Here is a 13,684-nt window from a genome sequence, read left to right as displayed (position 1 = left end):
GTTAAAATATACTACAATAGAGGCAAGTAGAATAGAAAACAAAAATAATCATTTTCTTTCTTTCTTATGTAGAAATTCCATAGAATTTTGGCAAAAATCCTTCTCAGTTTCTATTGTTCCAGACTATAAGGTATTGTGCTGGCATTCCAAGGTTTAAACTTTATTCTTTTGATACTTAGGAATGTCTTGTGAATGACACAGCAATGCTGGGGCTGATCCTGCGGTCTTTTCTGAGGCATAGCTCCAATGGTCATAAATGGGAGTGTTGCCTAAATCAAGACTATAGGACCAGCCTTTAATTTTGGATTTGTTTTCAGTGTGGGTTTCAACTTCTTCCTCCTCTAGGTTTTCTTCTGCGTAACTTTTAGTAGTTATTGCCTGGGCACAGCAGCACCACACTTTGAAACTTTCTCTATTGCTAGAGGAGCTGCCTTTAAAGTTTTCAAGATAATTGATCAGGTATGGATCCTTCTACCCTGTCCTCATAATCGGGCTATTATCTTGTATGAGAGCACGAATGATGCCAATAGAAAAATAAAGTAGTAATAAGCAAAAAGCCATGGTAATTTCCATTGAAAAATAAAGGAGGAAAAAATTAGTGTTTGCCAAATGGAAAAAGACCAAACTGGCTTAGAAAGAAACATTATGTTCAGGCTCTTAAAAGGAAATTACAAAGAACAGAATGCAGTTACCAAAGCAAAGTAACTATGGCAGCTAGCCTTAGATTGCAAACTACCCAATGCTAAAATGGGTGTGGTGTGGAAGATGTTTTAAATTGTAGAATAAAAATATGAAATATTCAGGCTATAATGATATCTCCCTCCCTCAACTGTGCATTTGTAAATTATTTGCTTAAATTTTAATTTTTGTCCACTCCCCAGAAACCCACTATAGATAGTTTTTCTTCAGATGGACACAATCCGATCACATAAAGGGAACACTTGAATTTAATAATGTACAGTTCAGTTACCCTTCAAGACCAGATGTCCAGGTAGGAGAAACACCTATTCTGTGCTGTGTTGTAGTCACTGTGACTACAACTTGAAATATGGCATGTTACTTTTGTATTATGCTAAAAGAGTTGTGTGCTTTAGAGGACAGGATGGAAGCACGGCAGATTGGAGTCAGGCGGTTGATTTGAGTTCCATGCGTACAGAGGAAACATAAAAGAAGGCATGGAGAAGAGTGATGGAGAAGAATGTAAAAAGGGGTTGTCAGCCAATGGAATGTTTGAGCTGAGTGAGGCAAGAAAGGTGTGGCCTCTAAAAAGGACAAGAGAAGAGAGATTGGAAGAAGCAAAGTTATGCAGGGTCCTGAAGGTGAGCCCAAGGGCTTGACTGTGATGCAGGAGGCATGCTGGAGCCAATGGAAGGACTTCAAGAGGGACTGACTGTGGTCAGAATCATGACAGTAGATGACTTTTTGCTGCAGAACACTGGACAAATTAGAGTATGTGAGGTGTCAGGAAGGGCAGGTTCCAGTGGTTGAGGTATGAGACAAGATCAGAGCCAGAATTTGCAATGAGAATGAGTGGGTTTTGAAAATGTAGCAGGGATAAATCTGGCAGAATTTAGTGACAGTAGGGTGACCAGATGTCCCAATTTTATAGGGACAGTCACGATTTTGGGGGCTTTTTCTTATATAGGCACCTATTACCCCCCCACCCCCTGTCCCGATTTTTCACACTTGCCCTCTGGTCACCCTAAGTGACAGAATCTCATTAATTTGAGATTGTTCTACATTTTATTTTTTAACTACCACAAGGTTTTGAAAGGTCTCACTCTGAAAATTGACTATGGACAAACGGTGGCATTGGTTGGCAGCGGTGGATGTGGGAAGAGCACAATGGTCCAGCTGCTTCACAGGTTTTATGATCCACAGGAAGAAGTGGTGAGTACAGCCATTCTAGAGCATAGTACTGTTTACATAGGTATTAAAATAGTAATATACAAAGAATTATAGCTATACAAGTCCTCGAGGAGAAAGGAGACAAGTGGAGCACAAAGTTGGGGATATTGTACCCAACTATAATACACAAGATTTTGGGCCAATCAGCCCCTGTTCCTCCCATCTGATGCTGGGAGATTTAACAAAAGTCTAACTCTTACAAAGTGAGCCTTACAGCCCTCAGAGAGTGGATCACTTGGAAGTTATATAAATCACTGGCAAGCTTTTTAAATACTGTAGGGTGTTTTCTGTTCTGAGCAGCCTCACCTTTTACATTAGGAATTTGTTGCAGATGCTGGGCTTGGATTTAGAACACCCAAACACACACTTGGCTGGTGTCCTGCATATTGGGTAGCCTACTTGCTTAACAGTGTTGTTTATAGGGTTTCCTGTGGAGGGTAGATATTGTCTTGAATTGAAATAAATACAATTTTTAATTATTAAATATTATTTAGGAGGGACCATCTAAATGCAGATCTGTCCTTTGCTGGCAGATCTTTGCCAATGAGTCTGGCCCCAGAGCTCAGTTCAAATCACCTGCTACCTGCTATTCAGATCTACTGTAGATCTACTAGTAGATCAGATCCATGCTCCTCCGAGGGACCTGGAGGCTCCTGGTATTTAATATAGTATGTGATGAGAGGAGAGAGAGGCTATTGTTTTTTAAGCTTAACTACTTTAGAGGTGTTCATGTGCCACAGTGATAGGGGCCATATATGTATCTAAATCGATTGAGGTAACATGACCATGTAGGAAGGTGAGGCCACTGATTATCCATACTTAAGTTACTCCATCCTTGCGGCTCACTCCAGAACCTGAACTTCTTGTCCTGGCGCTGTGACTTGGCAAGCGAGTTTTGGAGAAGTGGGCCAGGGTCCTGATAGGACAGTCTCTGGGCTTGGCCTTCTCGCAACTCTGTCCTCCAGGCCACTACATAATGGTGATCCCCTTCATGTGTGAAATGGGAAAAAATAGCACTGTAACAAAATACAGCCAAGCACACCCCACCCCGGCTCCAGTGTCACACGGTCCTGTGAGAGTGTATGTAGAAGACCGGTGTTCATCTCAAAGATTGCCTGACGCTTAAATCTGTCCCCTCCTATTTGCTATCCAGACAAAGAATTTTCATGGCCATTTCTGAGCACAGCTAAAGTGTAAAGTGCCAAACCTTGTGTTACCTCCTCCACCATATGGATTACCTGCATAGGACTGATCTCCCATTTAAGATACATGATGATTGTTCTTTTTCCCTTCTATCCTCCTTGCACCATGCTTCATGCAGGCTTTAGGGTGTGTGTCATTAAACCATAATACCATATGGTTGATAAGCAGAGATGGCCTCCGCTAGTTTCAAATTTTCCTTTCCTGCAAAAATGAAAAATATCTCCAGCCAACACTATGTTAGGGATGGTAGGATTCAGATTGAGGGCCCCTTCCTTTTTCCTTTACTTTGGCCTTACTGCAGGTGTGGTGCCCAGCAGAGGCAAATCTCCACTTGGTGTATGGCAACATCTGGCCAAGGACTACTTCTTCACTGAAACAAAAATAAATCCTCACTTTTCTCATGAATCCTAAATCTGCCCTAACAAACTGAATGGGAAGATTTTGTCTGAAACATTTCTAGGTTTAGAAAGATTCAAGAACATGACGGTCTTTTTGATCTGTTTGTACAGCACCTAGCACAATGGGGTCATGGTCCATGATTAGGGCTTCTAGGTGCTACGATAATAGAAAATAATAAGAAAAATAATAATATACAACCTCAGGCTCTCATAGTCTTTTTTTTCTTTAGATCATAGTGGACGGACATAAAGTCCCGTAATCTGAGACATTACCGAGAATTCATTGGTGTGGTCAGTCAGGAACCTGTTCTGTTTGGGACAACAATTAGAAACAATATAAGATATGGTCGAGAGGATGTAACTGATGAAGAAATTGAGAATGCAGCAAAAGAAGCAAATGCTTATGATTTTATCATGGAGTTTCCTGATGTAAGTATGGTACTTAAAATAACCTGCATTCTTAGAAATGAACTGAAATAAAGTGAGATATTGAGATATGCCCATAAAAGAAACCATTTTTTGTGTGTGTGACAGAAGGAATTTACATCAATTGCAATGTTTCTCTAAATTCTCTGAAACAGACATGTAAGGAAATGGAAATAAATCCGGGCTGGGTCGGGGGAGGGATAACAAAGCTGGAAGCATGAATGACTCTGATATAAATGCATCTTAAAAGTAAGAACTATGGTTGTCTTTCCTTCAATCTCAGCCCCAAGTTGAGGGACAGCTGCCCCTCTGCAAAATCACAGAATATGGGTAACCAAAACTCAGCAACAGCTGATAAATGTAAGCAGGGAAACATTGATTTTTACAGCCACCTTGTGGCCAAGAGTGGAAATTGCAGTGTCATTCAAAATTTGTATTTTTAGGCATATAAGGTGGTGATCAGGGTAGTGCTTATGGCACAAAGGCCCCAGTTCAATAAGGCACTTGAGCATGTGCATGACTTCAGGCACATGAGTATCCTCACTGTCAACAGAACTACTTATGTGCTTCATAGGATGACCAGATGTCCCGATTTTATAGGGAAAGTCCTGATTTTGGGGCTTTTTCTTATATAGGCACCTATTACCCCCCACCCCCATCCCGATTTTTTACACTTGCTGTCTGGTCACCCTAGTGCTTCAAGTTATACAGGTGCTTCAGTACCTGGCTGAATCAGGGCAGCAGATCTGACATGTATTTTTTTGAGGGATGCTGCGGCTGAGTGGATAAGATTTGGGTCTTTCACATCAGAAACCTTGTTCCAGTACCAGATCAAGCAGAAACTCCCTCTATCACCCTGGGATGCCCCTCTGGTCCTTAGTACCCATCTGAAAAAATTCCATGACCACCTGCTTGTGGGAACGTTTTTGCTATTGAAAGTGACTTTGTGTAGATTTCATTCCAAATGGGATTTGTGTCCTGCACTCTGGGGATCAGACAATATATAACCTTAGGTTTCAGAGTAGCAGCCGTGTTAGTCTGTATCCGCAAAAAGAACAGGAGTACTTGTGGCACCTTAGAGACTAACAAATTTATTAGAGCATAAGCTTTCGTGGGCTACAGCATCCAAAGAAGTGGGCTGTAGCCCACGAAAGCTTATGCGCTAATAAATTTGTTAGTCTCTAAGGTGCCACAAGTACTCCTGTTCTTTTTATATAACCTTAGCTTTCATTTCACTAGGGTGCTCCCAAAATACAGAATTATCTTGCTCTCACTGTGGGCCTGATCCAAAGTCCATTGAAATCAAGATTGGGGGGTGGCGTATCTCTCCATAGACTTCAGTGGACAGTGAATCAAGCTCTATTTAGTGGTTAATTGTTTAGACTGCAAAACTGATGGTGTCGCTGCTATTTTCTCAGAAATTCAATACCCTTGTAGGAGAAAGAGGATCCCAGATGAGTGGTGGCCAGAAGCAGAGAATAGCCATAGCTCGAGCTTTGGTGCGCAACCCTAAAATTCTCTTGTTAGATGAGGCCACATCCGCCCTGGATACAGAAAGTGAGTCAGTAGTGCAAGCTGCACTGGAAAAGGTAAATGCTGGGTTATTGACACAACCTCTAGTTCCATCTTCTTGAATCAAATATATTTTCTTTCAAAGCAAGGAATAGATGAACAAGATTATTATTGTACTGCAATGACAGGGATGATTTACTCAATTACTGCCAAATGCTGCCCATTGCTCAGCAGTAACAATGCTGTAACCCCACTGGGAACAACAGTAACCACGTGGTAACTCTCACGGTGGCCCAATCCTGCAGTGAGGCTCTGTATGGGTGAGCCCTTAGTGCAAGACTGGGATCTAAATCACTAAGATATAATGAATGTATTGTTATGTGGTTATGGGGCCCAAAAGTTGCCCTGATGCACATGCAAACCCATTGGCTACCATCAGATTGTAAATAGGGTGCAAATCAGTGAGGGCAACATTTGCCCTTTGGCAAATAATTTGTCACCGTTAGAGCTTTTAGAATCAACATCTTGTCCTTTTCTTGAAAATCAATTTTAAATACACAAACATCTGAATTGGTACAATCGCTATTTCTGTACTTTCAGATCATCAGACCAATGCTAACAAAAATGCAAATGGGGTATTAAGAAGTGCTACAGTAATGTTAATCTTTTGAGTGTGTAAATATTGATACCTTCTAGTTCATGCTTTTCATAGAGTTGTGCACTGCCGAAGAAGTGTGCATTGATTATTATTCCACTGCATGTCACTCGTGGCTACTCCCTCCAGAAAACAGATCCTCAGCACTGATGAACGATTTGTCTACATGGCACTGGCAAAGTGCACCAAAGGGGTGTGATTTGTGAAGCGTGGTACAGTGCTGTGCTCTAACTGCCCTTTAAAAGGTACCTAGCTCATGTTAATATCGTCCTGTTTCAAATGGGACTACATGAATGTGAACCAGGTACCTTTTAAGGTATGTCTACACGGCAATTAACCACCTGTGAGTGGGCCCGTGTCCGCAGACTTTTGCTCGTGGGGCTCACGATATAAAACTGAGGGTAGACTTCTGGGCTTGAGCTGGATCCTGAACTCGGGGACCCTCCCCCCTCATGGGGTCCCAGAGCCTGGGTTTCAACCTGAATGTCTACACTGCAATTTTATAGACCCACAGACTGAGCCCCATGAGTCTGAGTCAGCTGACCTGGGCCAGCCTCAGGTGAGATATTGCAGAGTAGATGTGTCCTGGGTGTCTTTATGCCACTCTGGAAGCAAAGAAGACACTTACAGAACCTTCAAGAAGACAGTTGAGAGCTCCTACAGTTCAGGAAAACTCCTGGGAGGTGTGAGGCTAGCGTAGCCAACTTCATGCTACCTGGGCCCCTATATAGAGGCATGTTGGTGTTGGATCATATTAAAGAAGGTCTGTACTAAAATCACAAGTAAGTTTTTGAATCCCCATGGTTTAAATTCCAGGGCATTGCTAATTAAGAGGTCTCTTGCTTTCTGTTTCTCCCCCTCTCTGTGTGAAACTCGCAAGCTGCTAATTGTGTTAGTACATCCTAAGACAGAGAGTCTGTTCTCAAAGCGATACTTTGTAACAACAGAAACAGCACACAGAGACTCCCACCCTTTGTAGTTTTTATCTTGCTTTGTTATTAATGTTATATGGCGGGAAGCTCAAGTAACTTTGTAACACCCCGAGAGTTGTTAAAGTCGGGAGAGACAGCAAAATAACAATTGTGACTAAAATAGAGATAGAGAATGGATGTGGACGGATGCTTGGTGTAGATAATAAATGAATGAGCAGGGAAGTGCCAGCCTAAGTGTTCAATATCCATCGGCCGAAGAATGCGCAGAGTGGAGACAACTGGATGGCCCCCAGAGGGCAAACCGGAATCTACCCAACCATCCCAAGGATGAGAGAACTGAAGAACAAAATAAACACCTGATAGTCATCATGGAGCCATCATGACAATAGCATGATGAAGCAATTCCCATAGACTAACATAGGAATGAATTCCTATAAAAACGGATTCTAAGGGCTGAGGACTATGAGACTTGTTCTGCGACCACCCTCCAGGAGCATCGGATGCGCATCTGACAAAGACTCGGCTCCATCCTTGTGTCCAGGCTACCTGGCCAGTACTCTGTCATGAGCAACCTCTAGGCTGGTAACTATAACAACTCTGCAGAACTTGTATGAATGATTGTATAAATGGATATATAGATAAGTAAGGAATAGTAGTAATATAGAATTGTATATTCGGATCTTTTTATTGTATATAAAATAAATGTGGCATTTTGCCTTATCCCCCTTACAAGATCCTGTTGGTCATCTTCTTCTTCTTCTTATTATTATTATTATATAACATTGGGGCAGGGCTAGAGCCCATGTTGCTCCATCTGCTCCTCTGCAAGGAATCAGTCCCTATGAGACTGTTCCACATGGCATAACCTAAAGCAGCTCAGAGTTTAGCTTTTTAAATTTTGAATAGAATAATTAAAGAGAGAGAGAGTCAAGAAAATCAGGGGAAGCAAAACAAGCTTTCTGAGTTTGTTTAGTGTGGATGCTGACAAGCAGGTGTCCTGTAGCTCAGCAGAGACAGAACCAGGATACAAATGGTTTTAGTTGTCAGTTGTGGAAAAACTCATGGATTGTCAGGGTGTTTAGCAAATGAAATCAATGGGAGTAACTACTCAATATGACCAATTAGAGTAAATTACATTACATCTCCAAGCCACAGGGGACACAAATTACAATGTGGTTGTTTGTTTACAGGCCAGCAAAGGTCGAACCACTCTTGTAATAGCTCATCGGCTTTCCCCCATTCGGACTGCAAATGTAATAGTGGCCATAGCTGATGGTGCTGTGGCTGAAGTAGGAACACATTCAGAGCTGATGGAGAAAAGGGGGTTATATTATTCACTTGCAGCAGCACAGGTACCTTACAAAGATACTAAAGTTTTGCTGTGAAAGTCCTTGTTTGTGACATATCAACTTCATTTATTTAAAAGATAGAGCAATAAGCAGGTCACGCATACACTAGTACATGTGTTAAGTTCTTTACTCTGCCAAGAAGTGAGAGGCACAATGGTAACTAAAAGCCAAATCACCGCCTCCTGCGAAAAACCAAGATTGTTCTGTTTGTACATGTCACTGGGGTTTGCTCCTCCCCCCATGCCTCCCCAAACCCACAGATACCCCAGGATGTGCTGAAATCCGGCCCCCTTCCCCACCCTCCAGCTTCCTTGTAGCACAGCTCCTTTGGCAACTGCTGTGTGTGGAATCCCAACTAAAGGGATGGATGGAAGCTTTCACAGCACAAAGGGGGTTCCAAAGAAAAGGTAACAGTCTAGTCTGTAATTCTATTGCCTAATTTTGATGTTGGATCCACACTACACACAGAATCTGTCAGAATCCAGATGCCCCCTAACTTTGCTAGACAACCAGGTGCTTGTACAATTACAGTTGTAGTGCAGGTGTGTATATACACCATTTTCAGCATTTTCCCCCACTGTTGCTCTAGCACCCAGTGGAACTTCAATGGTAGAAATGGTGCTAGCGTACTGTAGGCAGAGCACAGGCATTTTTACTACCATGTTCTCTAACCAGGGTTAGAATAGAGGCTGATCTACCTGGTTCTGTCACCGTTGCTAGCCCAACTGTGAGAGACGTGCTAGTAGTTTTGTTTAATAGAGACAAGGCCTGGACTGGCACTAAGGCTGTGACAGTGGAAGAATTTTAAAGCAGTGTTTTTCATACCATTTATGTTCCCATGGTTTTAAAACCACTCCTGTTAACAACACAGTTTAAGAATGGCCAATAGATAAAACTAGGCTGTTTTTAAGCCATATTTTAGAAAACTCTTGAATATACTTTGAAAATTGTTTGTTTTTAAAAAACAGTTTCAAGACGAGTATGGCCTGCTCTGACCCTGGAAACCCTAAACCATATTAGTAGGAAACTTACTTATATGTTATACTTTAGAACTGTTATACTGTCATGGATTCTTTCATCTGTGCAATTTAGAATCAACTCACTTTGAAACTGTGGGAAGATAAACTAGAAGGAAATTCAGAAGAAATTTTTTCAAAATACTAGGAATGAAATCCTCCCCCTATCAAAGCCGATAAGAGTTTTGCCACTGACTTCAATGGGGCCAGGATTTCGGCCTAAAATGGGAGAACACACATGTATTCTCAGGAGTTTTGCAAACCATTTAAAAAATAGAATTAAAACAATATGTCAAAGTATTTTTGAATGTATTGTTTGCTTACAACCTTTAAAGCCCACTTCTGAAAGTCAATGGAAGCTCACAGGAATAACTGCACAGGATTAGGCTCTTTGGAAGAAAGTGAGCATGGCTTCCTTAATGCTTGGCACAAAATGTTAGCTTTTTGTGTAAATATGTAGAGAACACAGAAGATGCCTGTAGCTGGATTTCAGGACGTGAGGAGTGAGAATCCAAGAACTAGGAGAAATGCTCTTATGTTTCTGCCAAATAAGGGTATGAGTAGCAAATTTAGTCAGAGGACTAAATCCAAAATAGCAGTCAGGGTCTCAGAGAACCTACATGACCCTGCAAATGGAAGTGGAGTCTACCTAGGGTGACCAGATAGCACGTGTAAAAAATCGGGACAGGGGGTGGAGGGTAATAGGTGCCTATATAAGAAAAAGCCCCCAAAATCAGGACTGTCCCTATAAAATCAGGACATCTGGTAACCCTAAGTCTACCTAATGCAACTACACTGACCTTTTGGATATATTTGTGACTGAATTTATGTTGTGTTAAAGTCTATTAAAACAGAAGACCATGAAGAATCAACAGAAACTATTACCTTAAAAGATCATGAAGAAGCGTTCCCCATCAATGGGTTGATTTCGAAAAGAGCAAGCATAAAACATGTTCCACAAAAAGAGGCTGAAGAAGAAGCTGCACCTGAAGAGGTAATGGTTTACTGGAGCTTAGTCGAGATTTTTTTGGTTTGGTTCGTGGGTCTTTGTTTTCATCCTGCAAAGCTTCAGCAGCTCAGTGGTAAACCTGCACAATTCTTCCAGAGAGATCAGAACATTTCTGAAAGGGGGTGTATATCAAAGATTATTTCAGTGGGAGTCAAAAGGACTGTGTCCTTTTCCTAAAATTGTATCACTGATTCAATGTGCAACTTTCAGCAAATCACTTCACTTCTGAGTGTGTCGTTTCCTCATCTATAAAATATGGGTAATACATAACCTCCTTTGTAGAGCTTCCTTGAGTGAAAGGTGCTACTGAATGTAAGTAGAAAGCATAATTATCCATGTAAAGTTTGCTGTTAAGAGTATTCCAGGGTGTTTTTAGAATGGATTTTGTCCAGTCCTGTCACTTCTAGTCATTCCATTTACCTGCCTTGTTCTCTACTAGTCCAGGGTTCTTAAACTCAACTTTTCCTGTAGGCACCATAATGCAGCTCAGCTCTCTGAAAAATGTAAAATTGAATTGTATTTGACAAAAATAAAAGATCTGATTTTAATCTGTTTTTCTTTTCCAGGAACACCTTCCCAAAGTTTCTTTCCTCAAGTTTTTTAAATTAAACAAGTCCGAGTGGCCTTTCATTGCACTGGGGACACTAGCTGCTGTTATTAGTGGAGCATCATATTTGCTAAAATTATAACAGTAAGTGGAGTACTGACTTTTCCGTAATGTAACTGTGAAGGAGGCTAGTTAAGTTGACCTGATTGGTAGCATTGGCCCTATGTACACTTCAGTGAAACCAGGGTAGTTAGAATCATTTTTATACATAGTTCTTCACAAAAATATGCTAGCATAGTTTCACCACTGTTTCTTGGGTCACTGGGCGCCCAACATAAGCAGATTATAAACATGGTTTGTAAAACAATTCAGAACATAGGAATATCATGTTTGCATCTTTCTATTTAAAAATGGTTCTGGCTAACATAGTTTCTCTGTGGTCTAATCCTTAGTATTTATATTACACTTTTTTGCCATTCACAAAGCACTTTATGAACATTAATGAATGAGTCCTCACAACGTATCTGTGAAGGAACGAAGGAAGGATTATCCCTATTTTACACAAACTGAGGCAGAGAGATGTGAGTTGTCCAAAGCCACAGAGGATATGATTGTTGGAGCATGTTGTAGAACGGAGAAGTTCCCATTCCTGTAGTTTAATCATAGAATCATAGAATATTAGGGTTGGAAGAGACCTCAGGGGGTCATCTAGTCCAATCCCCTGCTCAAAGCAGGACCAACCCCAACTAAATCGTCTCAGCCAGGGCTAATCGCTGGCTCACACCTTCTTTTCCTCTCTCTAATGCGGATGGGGGGGGGGGTGTCTTTCTGCACTGAATAGAGTGAAGTAGGGCCTCTTGTAGTGCTCCTGTTCCTGAAAGATTATGCCTATTGGAATATCATCATGAAAAAAGGTTTCCTGATGGCATCAGAGGGCCAACTTCTATTAGGAAGTCACTGACCAACCAGTTGCTAACAAGATTGCTTTTTTCATTCCTTCTCAGTTTGACTTCAGTGCTGTGTCAGCGTTCCAAAGCCAGGGAATGGGCACAATAATTACTGCGGTCTCTGACACCTGTGCCTAGAGGTCTGAACAAAGGTAATTCTCTGTAGCCAGGCAGCAGAGGTACAGCACCATGACTATCAGGAGGGAGCCAGTGTGAGGCAGAAAAGTCAGTGTGAGGCTTCTGAAAATTTAACCCTTAGTCCTCGTTAACTTTAACCTTGAAATATTCATTCATATAAATACTCTCCTCTCTTCTTCCCCAAGTATGTAAGAAACTCCATTCTAGTCTCTATAGTGTTATACAGCATCTATTAATAGGCTGGCTAACAAAATATTTGGATGTTTTTCCTTCTATTTTTGCAGATCTTCTCAATAAAAGATGATCCGGAGAGGATCTGCCATGAAGCTAACATTTTCTCCATCACATTTGCTGTTATAGGTGGTGTTTGCTTTATCACTTGGTTTTTGTAGGTAAATTCTCATAATCAATAAACCAGTTGGTCGGAACAGCAGTTTGCATTCTAGTAACTACTTTAATCAGCTATGTGTAAGCGGGGGAATGGTCCCGCTATTGTGGGGAACTTTCCTGGCTTCTGCACTACCCTGGTGAAATGGGCTAGCAGAAGGATCTGAGTCCTTGCTCCCACTTCCTTTACCCAGAGGCCTCCCTGCCATCGAGGACTCCCCTTCCACTCTCCTGTCTGGCAGAGTCCTCGTTACCGCAACAAGGCTGGGCCCAAGATTCCTGGGGGGCTCGACCCCCAACGTTGCTGTGGTCACCTAGGTCAGGGGCTAGGGTGTCCCCACTCTGGGATGCTCTCTCTGCACTGGATGCTTTCCTGACCCACTGAATATTACATAAGATTTAAAGCAATACAGTTTATTTAATTAACAATTAGTTTTAAAAGGAATAAGGAAAAATGGGAAAAGGTTAAAGGAAACACATCACCCCGCTCTGTGGCAGGGAACATCACAAACAGTGTCTCTGGAATGTCAGGGCAGTTCACAGTCTGTTTCTTGTAGGTCCCAGGCCTCCTTCTCAGGCCCTGGCTGTGCTGCAGCGATGCTGTGGGTTGGACACTTGCTCTGGCGGTGGACACAAACTCTCAGTGGCAGGACCCGTCTTCCCAGCATTGCCCCCGCCCTGTCAGGGTTACGCTCCCCCTCCAAGTCTGGCCTGCAGAGCTTCTTGGCTGACGTGTCTCTCTGTGCTGGGCCCACTGCCCAGGGTCCCCCTTGCTCTCCTCGGCTGCTCACTGCACCCGGCTCTGGACTGCTCCACTCTGCCTCAGCACGGCTGCTGCTGCTGCTCTGCCTCCAGCTCCCTGGGCTGTTTCTCTGGCTCCTCTGGCTCTGGTTGCTGCAGCTCTGCTCCTAGGGCAGGTCTGCTCTCTCTGGGCTGTGCTCTGGCTTTGGGGCTGCAGCTCTGCTTCCAGCAGCTTAACTTGGGCTCCTGCTCTCTCCTTAGCTTGGCCCCACTCTGTCTAACCCAGGCAATTCCAGCTCACACGGAGGAGGGGACCCTCCTGACTCCTTGATTAGCCTGTCTGTCCTGTCAATCAGGCTGACTTAGACCATTGGCCTCTCCCCATTGCCCCTGGGGACTGTCAGTCTCAGGCTCCTGATTTCCCATTGACCCTTCCCCTTTTGGTACTGAGAGCTAGCCAACCAAAACACCCCCACTGAATGTTAGTAAGGGGGCAACAGTCCCCTTACATTCCCC

At 42.6% G+C, this 13,684-nt stretch overlaps 1 pseudogene; it reads left to right on the top strand.

Moving 5' to 3' along the window:
- The first annotated feature begins 345 nt into the window (after positions 1-345).
- LOC135894765 (ATP-binding cassette sub-family B member 5-like) lies at positions 346-12,432 on the top strand (annotated as a pseudogene).
- The last annotated feature ends 1,252 nt before the right edge of the window (positions 12,433-13,684 follow it).

Source organism: Emys orbicularis, assembly GCF_028017835.1.
Source record: "Emys orbicularis isolate rEmyOrb1 chromosome 2 unlocalized genomic scaffold, rEmyOrb1.hap1 SUPER_2_unloc_1, whole genome shotgun sequence".
Lineage (NCBI taxonomy): Eukaryota > Metazoa > Chordata > Testudines > Emydidae > Emys > Emys orbicularis.
The sequence above is the reverse complement of the archived record's forward strand: the minus strand, read 5'-3'. Positions and strand labels throughout refer to the sequence as shown.